The sequence below is a fragment of the Cynocephalus volans genome, chromosome 4 (genome assembly GCF_027409185.1).
Source record: "Cynocephalus volans isolate mCynVol1 chromosome 4, mCynVol1.pri, whole genome shotgun sequence".
Classification (NCBI taxonomy): Eukaryota; Metazoa; Chordata; class Mammalia; order Dermoptera; family Cynocephalidae; genus Cynocephalus; species Cynocephalus volans.
This window is the reverse complement of record NC_084463.1, coordinates 54,005,406-54,016,156: the sequence shown is the minus strand read 5'-3', so window position 1 is coordinate 54,016,156 and position 10,751 is coordinate 54,005,406. Positions and strand designations below refer to the sequence as shown.

General features: G+C 41.3%; 1 long non-coding RNA gene across 1 annotated transcript; it reads right to left on the bottom strand.

Moving 5' to 3' along the window:
* Window positions 1-1,268: 1,268 nt before the first annotated feature.
* LOC134374775 (uncharacterized) lies at window positions 1,269-3,318 on the bottom strand. Its single transcript, XR_010023344.1, has 3 exons — window positions 3,241-3,318; window positions 2,541-2,686; window positions 1,269-1,354 (listed from the first exon to the last, which is right to left on the bottom strand). It is a non-coding gene; the product is annotated as an uncharacterized LOC134374775 (long non-coding RNA).
* Between the last annotated feature and the right edge of the window lie 7,433 nt (window positions 3,319-10,751).

Here is a 10,751-nt window from a genome sequence, read left to right as displayed (position 1 = left end):
ATCAGGTTGGTCTTATGATCTTTCCAGCTTTCCAGAACACAGGGAAGAAGTCATGTAGACAGGTGAGTTAAAAAGACAAGTGGAGATTCAGAGAAATGAGGCCACAGAAATTTGCAAGGCAGAGTTGTGGAGAAGAGGGAGCAATGGAGAGAGAAACAAAGAGAGATTAAGAAATTCTTATACATACACGTACCCCAGAGTATGTAGATAAATGCAGCCCCCCACAAGCACTGCAAGACCGTGCATGGATGCAGAGGATGAAGACTGCAGTAACGGGGATGATCTAAGATTCCATAAAGCTGGGAAACATTTCAGAGGCCTATTTAAAAATGCTGAGGAGGTACTTCATCTAGATTTAGCTCTGTCCCCTGCTCCCCATTTGGAGTAGGTTCTCTCCACTGAGCTCTGTCTGGGTTGGGTGCTCTCCAAATACTCTCTAATCAGGATTTTGGAGACAATGACTCCACTGACCTCTACTCTTCTGTCTTATTCTCAGGAAGAGTATATGCATCACTCAGTGTGCAATGTTTAAAATTATATGATTCCTAAAGGGATTTTTACCACAACAGGGTGAAGAGCTCCATGACTCTACTTTCTAGTTAAAGTAGTGAAAATTACAACAATAACAACCAAAAAAAGCAAAAAAAAAAAAAAAAAAAACTATTAAGAAAAACAAAAACAACTATCAAATATTTAAAGTCATGGAAATGGCTTAGGTCTCAAGGACCTAAAACATTTTTATTCACACCCAGGATCTCAATGCAGTGCAAACAGAATAAACACATCACAATAGAGGTGCTGAAAGCTAATGATGAAGAAAATCTAAAAAGTGGGGAGAGACAAAAAGAAAGAAAAGAAATCCTTTGAACTTAAAAAGAATCCTTTTGTTGGTTGTTTAGCTCAGCTGGTCAAAGTGCAGCCTTATAACACCAAGATCAAGAGTTCAGGGCCGAGCCCGTGGCGCACTCGGTAGCGTGCTGCGCTGGCAGCGCGGCGATGCTCCCGCCGCGGGTTCGGATCCTATATAGGACTGGCCGGTGCACTCACTGGCTGAGTGCCGGTCACGAAAAAGACAAAAAAAAAAAAAAAAAAAAAAGAGTTCAGATCTCTGTACTGGCCAGCTACCAAAATAAATATAGAAATAAATAAATAAAACTATACCAATAAAAAAATAGAATCCATTTGAGTTTTCTTGTTTTAGTCCATTTCTGTCACTTATAACAGAATACCTGAAACTGGGTAATTTATAGAGGAAACAAAATTTATTGCTTAGAGTTTGTGAGGCTGAGAAGTCCAAAGTCCAAGGAACACATCTGGTGGTGGTGACAGTGACCCAGGGGTCTCATATTGCAAGCTGATGGAAGCAGAGAGAGAGAAAGACTAACCTGCTCATTCAGTCTCCTTTTAAAGCCCTCTATACCACACTCCTGACCACCATTTTTAATCCATTCATCACAGCATGTCTTACAATCTAATCATCTCTTCAAGGCTCCACCTTTCAATTACCATAATAGGATTTCCCACCCTCTTAACAGTCGCAGATGACATAATCTTGAAAGGATTTGTGTGTGTGTGTGTGTGTGTGTGTGTGTGTGTGTGTGTGTGTGTGTGTGTGTGTGTGTATGTGTTCCTTTTTGGCTGCTGGCTGGTGTGGAGATCTGAGCCCTAAACCTTGGTGGCATAATCTTGTATTTAGAAAATTGGAAGGAATTCACTAAAAACTACTAAAATTAATAAACAAGTTCAGGAAATTAACAGAAGATCAATATACAAAAGCAATTGCATTTCTGTACATACGAAATAATACATAAAGGAAATTAATGAAATAATTTTAGTTGCAATAGAATCAAAAGTAAAAGATGTAGGAATAACTTTAACAACAACAACAAAAAGTATAAACTTGAATACTGAAAAACTGCAATACATGATTAGTGTTGGAAACACCCAGATATCATTCCTGGGCCTCCTATCTTTGGTTCTGAGGACTTTACCTTCATAGGGGGAAGAAAGAATTTTCATTCTTGGCCTTTATGTTACAAGTATTACATGTGGGTTCTGGGTGAGGTCTACATATCTAAATGTGTATTACTGTCTCCATTTCTATGGATAGAAGACTGAGACCCACAAAGAAGAAATTACAATCCATATCTCAGAGGGCAGAATAACTAAGGCACTGATTTCCTTCACCCAACCCCTGCCAATCACCCTGTATTTAAAAGATCCCAGATTTACCAACATGTGTTAAAGAGAGACACCTAGAATCTATAAATCTGAGGGAGGAAGGCTAGGGATTCCAAAGTCTGAGCCAAAGAGCTCTGGAAAGATCAAGGCTGAATTGCCAGGATTTGCAGAATAGAGTCACTGAGGGGTCAATTGTTGAACCAGAGAAGATATAGGGATTTGAACAAGGCTGAGCATACATTAGGAAAAGAAAAAAGAAAAAGGAAAAAAAAGAAAAAAAAAAAAAAAAAAAGCACGGAAAAGTCTTGATCAAGAGGGCAGCCTCTCACACACTTCGTCCAACTACCCCCAAACTTAACCTCTTTTCACGCCAGATTTCGTCACTGGTGCCCAGATGACCCATGATCACTGAAGCTAGGCGTTTCCGTGTTTGAAGAACTTCAGTGATAGCTGGATCTGTGAAAAACCCTTCTGCAGAACTCCTTGCCTACTTCGTGGCAGAAATCTGGAAAGGAAAGGCAAAGTTTGGGTCCATCACACACACAAATATCAAAACAAATAAGCAACCCCCCCCACACACACACAAATAACTGAAGATATGATAGGTAGATACGGGGATGGATGTGGAAATTTCTGAGCATATAATTACGAGACACTGTTAGTGTAATTGGGCAGTATTATCGAGGGCACCTACTCTATGACTCTGCTATTTTATAACAGTTTATACACACGTTTTTCCAACTTTGAAATATATAATCCATTGAAGACTCACAAATTAATGGGTGAGAACAACTTTTAATGGGTTGGAAGAGTTACCATATTAATTTTCTGTTTCTTAACAAATTTGATTTTTACTGCTTTAGAATGCATCTGTACAAAGTAGACGTGGGTTCTACAACAGCAAAACCTATTCAGAACTTTTAAAAAGTTATTTATTAATATCATCAACTAATTGGCCCACGTTCGAATTTCCCGATTATTCCCACAGTGTCCCAGGTTGTCAACCCAGGATTTAATAAAGAACCAGAATTCCACCTCCCTGGAACCGTGGATACAGACCAGTCCAGATCCGTCAGGTCCTGGTCTCCTGGTAACAGGGCTCCCTGCTGGGAAAACCAGCAGATCTTCCTCCTCCGGTTTCAGGCAGAGACCCTCAGTGTCTCGAGGCAAACGGAGTCGCACCGTCCAGTGACGTCATCAGCACGGGACTATGGGCAGGGCTTTCTGGGTTGCTCCTGCGCATGGGCACCTCTGCCACTCCTGCCGTCCTTCTCTCCGAGCTTCCAGACCCGGTGGCGGTCCCCATGCTGCTTGGAGTGCAGTTACACTCTGCCTCTCTGAAGATCGGTGTGAGGGTGAAAGTGGGGACCCAGGGACAGAAGAGTGTCCCAGCACTTGGAGCAGAAACGTGGCTGGGCCGCAGACAGGCGGGGGCCGACGTGCCGGTGAGAGCGCCGCAGGGGCCGGGCGGCGTGGGCGGCATGAGCCTCGGGGTCCGCAGGCTCCTGGGCTGGGGAAGGGGCCCGCGGCCGTTCTTTCAACAGTTGCTTTGTGAGGAGATGGTCCGCCGCCAGGAGGCTGGGTCTGCGCTTCCAGTGGTGCAGAAGCTTGTTCGGAAGCTCTTTGAATGGTGTGAATGAGTCCAAAATGGGGAAGGGGATGAAGGTGGGGTCTGCAGACAGCGTGGGCGGGAGGTGTGCGTGTGAGTTCGTATTCTAGCCCTGCCTTGGGGTCTGTTACTAACCTATGTGACATCACTTTAGCCATCTGTAACAGCAGCATGTCAAGTTCTTTTACCTGCCTGTAATCCTGCCAAGTGGGACAATTGTCGAGCTGGGGCTGGGTCTGGAGCTCGCAGACCCCTCAAGCCCGTTCACAGACTGGGTTGCGAACCCTTCACACGCCAGGCTGGGTCACCAGACCCCTCACAGGCAGGTCTCCGAGCTCGGTAACTGGCAAAAAGGTCCTTGGAACCATAGGTGGGCAGCATGGCTGTGCAGAGCGGACACCCAAGGCAGTCACTGCCAGCCAAGTCACTGCGCGGCGCATATGCACTAACTCCACCCACACACAACTTACTTACAAAGAATGCACTGCACCACCCCCAACTGGATCTAAGGCGAGGGGACCTGATTAAATTATTCTATTTTCCCAGCAGAGTGGATTAACGATACGAGTGGAATACTTCCCAAAATTCACAGAGAAATAATTGCGACGTGTGCTGTTCAAGTCTTACTGTGTGGCAGTTGTATTTGAGGGGTTTCTTGGTGTCTCTTCAGCAACCGAAGTTTCTGGTCCCTCGTTCACTGTGTAGCCTGCCTAGCACTCCTGGTTTTAGTTTACAGAAGTTTATACCAGACGTAGTTCCCAGGGACAGTGACTTCTAGGAGGGAGGTTGGGATACTGGATAATGGTCCAGTTTTCATTGGAGTAAGGGAGGTATGACAGAGTTTGAAGGAGGGTGCCCTATGAATAGGAATCCCACCTGGGAGAACACCCCTCAATACTGCTTCAGAGCAGAGGCAAGAGAGTCCCAGTAAGGTGAAGATCCTAACTTTGCCTAGTCCAAGCCATTATTGTTTCCTCTCCCTAGAGTGCACAAGATCTGGCTGAAAAGACCTCATTCAATATCTGTCAGAGACTGGGTGATATTGGAAGGTTTTGTGTCACTTTTAGAAGGTAGAGGTGAGTTTGATTAAGAAGGACAGGCAAGGAACTATGAAATGTTTTTTATTTGACGGGGATTGAGGTGTGGTTGGGGGTGCAGGAATAACCTGTCACAGCTGAGAGGATCTGTCTGCAGTGCTCTCTGAACACACTCCCATTCCTTCAATCTTCCCTCGTTGTTCCCAGTGTCTGGGCTCTCTCAAGCCCAGCCTATCACCAAATTTGGCATGTAGAAATATGCGGATGCTCCCTCTATCCTGAAAGTTCTTCCTGGTAGTTTAGTAAGGATTTGCCAAGCTATTTTTAAAAAATGGATTTGAGGAGTTGTGAATTGCTCAGGGTCATATGATTTGTAGATGTTAGGTATCCTGAATTTTTTGGCTAGTATTCTCCATTTTGCTACACTTAATTTAAAGCGGTGTTTGTTTACTTTGAGATTATTTATGTGATGCTGAAGTCAGTTTAGAAGAAACATTGCTTGAGCGTACCTTGCCTTAAACATTCATATCCTTTTTTGTCCCCAACAGTTTTTGTGGATTATGTGGCCTCAAAAGGTAAATAACAAAAACATTTTTTACTTAATGTCAGTAATTTGTTCTTGAAAATTATAAATTCTGCAGACAAATATTATCAACCTATTAACATTATTTAAAATGGGAAAATTGGAGAGTGTTCCACCTCTGCTTTTTTTAGGCCCCCTCCCACATCTAATTTAAACCAATGTCTTAAATGTAGGTAAAATACAGTACAACGTTCACTTACTAGTGACAGATTCTATTTATGTTTTATTTTTATAAAGTAAATGGACTTTTTTTAATGATGTGAAACTTAAAACATAGTTCGTTGATTGCAAACAATTACATTTTATGATTCACATGGTCTCTATCAACCTCACTAAAGTCCATCCAGTTGACATTAATTGTGATTTACAAAATCGTATGTGTGGTCGTGAAGTATTTATTGTACTTGATGTGTAATTTAAGACTTTCTCCCGCACATAATTTAATTAAAGACATACTGAGTTCTGGGGGCTTATATGTATGAGTTAGCATTTGCTGTGTAAGAAACTAACCAAAACTTAATGGCTTAAAGAAAACCCAGCCATCTTATTTTCTTCAAGTTCTCTGGATCCACATTTTAGGGTGGATTCAGGTGGGCAGTTTTTATGCTGGTGTTGCCTGGATTACGAATGAGGCTTTAGCCTTCTGGTGACTTAACTGAGGCTGGTTGGTTCAAGATGGCTTCACTCACATATCTTGTGGTTTCTACTGAGTCCTGGCTAGGCACTGTGTCTCCAACAGGTTAGCTCCAGGTTTCTTCACAGTATGACTGTGTTCCAGAAAGCAAGCACCAGGGGCAAGTGCTTTTCAAACCTGTGTTTGCATGACATTTTCTGATGTGCCATTGGCCCAAGCAAGTCACATCACTTTGTCATGACAAAGTCCACTTCATTGTTGGAACTTACTATATGAGGGCTTGGATACAGGGAGACCTGTCACTGGGCAACCTTCCTGGAAGAGTGTACCACAAGAAATCTACGTTATGTACATTTTTTTTCTGTATAATGATGGAAAAGAAATGTTGGGTGGCAAGATCCCAGATCTTTAGGTATGTAAAAACAAGATATGTTGTATTGAAAACAGTTACATGGAGTGCTATGTGGAATCCCCATATTCATAGGAAAATTGTTAATAAAACCTAAATATATATTTATAACGTTAGTCTTAGTGAAGACATAATGTGTTTTTCCTTTGATTTAAATTACCGAAGTATATCTTGAAAGTAACATTAAAGTTTTTTAAACTAATAGGTAATATATGTTTTTATTAAACCAAAAATAAATTGTATGTCTAATCTCTACCAATTAATGTACTTGTAGCTGTATCTTTAATGGGGTGTTTGTTGCCCCTTCTTGAGGCCTAAAGGACTGTTCTTCTACAGGGAGGGTTTTTTTCCCCTTTGTCTTTTCCAGCTCATATGTGGAGAGTTTTGGGCAAGAAATCTGAGATTAAGCCACACTAGTTTTCTCCTTGATTCACTCTATTACTTTTCTTTCCCATCTATGCTTCCAGAGTTCTCTGTGCATTTTCAAAAGCAATGAAAATTGAATAAATTGCTGGTGAGTCATTTGCTTATTTATTCCTCACTTTGTTTTACATTACATTTTATGAACTTCATGGGATCCACAAATTAAATGGATGGAAATGTAGAAATAAGTACAAATGAGCTTGAAGAAAATGTACATAATTAAGTTAAAGTAGACATGTAAATATACGCATAAGACTTTAAAATTGTCTAAATTAAGTGCAAATTTGTCTCTGATCTTTCTGATGTCATGGCAAAAGGGCAGTTACATTTGTGACATGACTGGAATGGAACCTGAGCAGAGAGCATGCTAAGTTCTCCTGGAACATTAAGACTTGCTGGCACCAAATTCTGAAACATCATCTTCATTGGTCACATAGGTGATGTGGTGGAAAGTTTTTCACTACCAATCTGGAAATAAACACTTTCAGTGTTCTGCAGTGGAAATGGTTACCTAATGCTAAAGCACAACTCACTTATTAAGGTTTTTCTGGAATTACTAATATAGTGTGGCCTCAGACAGCTTTTGGAAAGTTATAGTTGATTCAAGGATAAAACCTGGAATTATAAATTGTAACCAAATCCATTGACTATTCCCTAGTCTTTGCCTAACTTGAATCTTCTGCCATATTTGAAACTACTGTTTTTGATCATTTCCTGGAAATGCTTCTGCATTGGCTCTATCACACCCTCACTGATGGTTTTCTCTCCTTTCCCCTGAATTCTTCTACTTGCTTCTCCTTAACAAGCTCATCCAGGTGCTCCATCCTGGGCTCTGTTCTCTCACTGTGTAATTCTTCTTGAGTGATTCAGCCCTCTTTAGTTTATACTCATATTTTTGTCCAAATTGTACCCCTTCCGCAGCCTTTTGACCATAGGTTGAACTCTGTTGAATGCTTCTTTGTAGCTATATCTCAATCTGAACAAATCCAAATTGAAAACCACTAAAATGGGATTTCTCCTGGACTCCTCCCTGTTTCTTGGGTCTAATCTCATCTGGTGTTAAGTTCTGCTACTTTTGTTTGTTTCATTACAGTGACAAAATAGGGGGAGAAGCTGTTGGTGCTTAGAAACGAACATAGTAACTTTGTTACATTGGAAATGTCATTTTGGGCAAAACCTCAAAGTTTTGATGATGTTCAATTTGTGTGTCTATCCAGCATATGGTGACATCCTTAGGAGTCCACAAGGAGGAAGCCTTCAGGAGTTAGTGGGACATTAAGCCAGGGTCAGTAAAAAGATGGGTAAAGAATAAAAATAGGAAGCATACATTTTCATAAATTGTTCCTTTTGCTTTTATAAACTTGTTAGCTATTCTATCTGTAGTGTTTATTAATTTGTAGTTTTATGTTTGTAGTTCAAAAAGGCCTGTCATATTTTCAAAATCTCTTACAGATTGTATTTAGTTCTCCTATTTGAGGTATTCACTTAAAAATTAATAGAATAACTGGATGTGTGTATCAGTCATAACTATGTTTATGGACTAGAGCTATAGCTAATAGTTGCTTAAAAACAAAAAGTTAGAACCTAATTAAGTGAGTATTTTACATTCACGATTATTACCTTGAGATCTAAAATGAAATGTGAAATGCTCTTTATTCATTTATTTTTAATCTAATAATCAATCTAAATCTTCACACTCCATGTTTCAAGTCAAGGTACTACCTATAGTCTCTAGTGATCTTTCCAGTGTTCCAATTGTCTGCTCCATAACAAAGTGCCACAAAACAGTACTTAAAACCAGAAGATTTTCTTATTACATGTCACAGTGTTGTGCATCAGTAAACTGGACAGGGCATTGTGTATTGTCTGTTGCACGATGACGGAGTTTGGATGTGTTGTACCCTCCAAAACTCATGTGGAAATTTGGATCTCCAATGTGGCAGTGTTGGAAACTGATTGAGTCATGGGGGCGGATCCCTCACGAATGGATTAATGTTCTCCCTGGGGGAAGGGGGATTAATGAGTGAGGTCTCGCTCTATTAGTTCCCGCGCGAGCTCGTTGCTTAAAAAGACCCTGGCACCTTCTCTGTCTCTCTTGCTTCCTCTCTTCACCATGTTATATGCCCGTACCCGCCGGCTGCCTGCTACTTTCCGCCATGAGTAGAAACCGCCTGAGGCCTTTGCCAGATGCAGCTGTCCCAGAATCATAAGCCAAATAAACCTTTTCCTTTATAAATTACCCAGTCTCAGGTATTTCTGTTATAGCAACAGAAAATGGACTAAAACACACGATGTCTCTGGTCTGCTTCAAGGCAGTGTGGTCTGCTACATGATGTCTCTGATCTCAGCTGGAAGGACACTAGTGACTGGGGACATAGAGCTGACATCTAGCCTTCTCTTCATGTCAAGTTGGTATTTTCTCACAGACTGGCAGTCTCAGTAATGAGACTTGCTGGCTTATTTTAGAGTAAGTGTCCAAAAGACCCAGGGAAAAGGTGCAAGGTTTTCTTATGATCTCCCCTCCGAAGTCCCAAAGCATCTCTTCCACCATATTCACTTAGTCAAGCACATCAATAAGACCAGCATTGATTCAAGGGGAGGGCAATTAGATTGTATAACTCAATTAGAGGAATACTATGAATTTGCAGCAATCTTTAATAAACCACATTTTAATTTGCCATCTGTCAACATTTCTACTGACACAAAATATACTTTTCCCCACTCAAAGACCCCAGAATTTTTTTTTTTTTTTTTTTTTTTTGGTGGCTCGGTGGTTCTGGGATTGAACCCTGGACCTTGGTGTTATTAGCGCCACTCTAACCAAGTGAGCTAACCAGCCAGCCTCAGAAATCTTTTGCTATTATGCAGCTGGCTGCAAGCCAAACTAAATCAGGTCCAATGGTCTGTCACCTGCCCCTTCACACACACCCAGCTCACAGGACACTGGCATGAACAGGCGAACACTTCCCTTCAGACAGGGTTGGGGGAAAGGGGAGGCACCCTGCAGGCACTGGTCTGGAAGTGTTAGTTATTCCCATTGGGCACCTGCTGCAGGTTTTTGATTAGGGTCTAGTCCTGGTCTCTGGAAAAAATGCCTCATGCTCTTCACTCTGCCCTCTAGGGTCTCGCTATTCTCTGTCCATACCCTTTTCCCTTCGATGCCTGGGTTTGCACCTGAACAACTTTTGTCTATTTCATGCTTACAGTAAGTTGGGGATCCAATAGCCTCCTTTTATTTTTATTTTCTGACTCTGGCCTTTTGATACAAGAAATGATTCAGTGTAATCACTTCTTTAAAAGACATGGGCTTCCTGTGTAGTAAAATCCATCAGACCAGAGCTGACCCACACTCTCTGAGACAGGCCCTTTATCTCTGTCCTCTTCTGTCCAACGATGCTATGGGTTGATGTCCTTAGAAGCCCTATGGTTTTCTTAGGCACTACCTGTGTGTCACACCCTAAGGTCCTTACAGTGCTGAAACAATATGTATATATATATTCCTTGTGGCTGGCCATTACTGGGATTGGTCCCTGGACCTGGGTTTTATTAGCACTGTGCTCTAACCAGCTGAGCTAACCATCTAGTCCTGAAAATATTTTTGATCTTTTTAACAAAACACTGGGTTTGATTCTTACCAAAAACCCATTTCTTACTTTGAAAATATTTTGTTGGATAAAACTGGGAATGAAAAATAGTTTTATTTTAAACCTAGCAAGTGTTGGCTTCTATATATTTTCTCTAAAAATTCTTCTTTAGTTTTTCTGTCTTTTCATTTTTTCTTAATAGCAGAGAGAGGAGGTCAGGTAGCACTATCCACATTCTACTCAGAGATCTCCTTCAGCAGACTCCTGACATGGTGACATACCTTTTCAGTT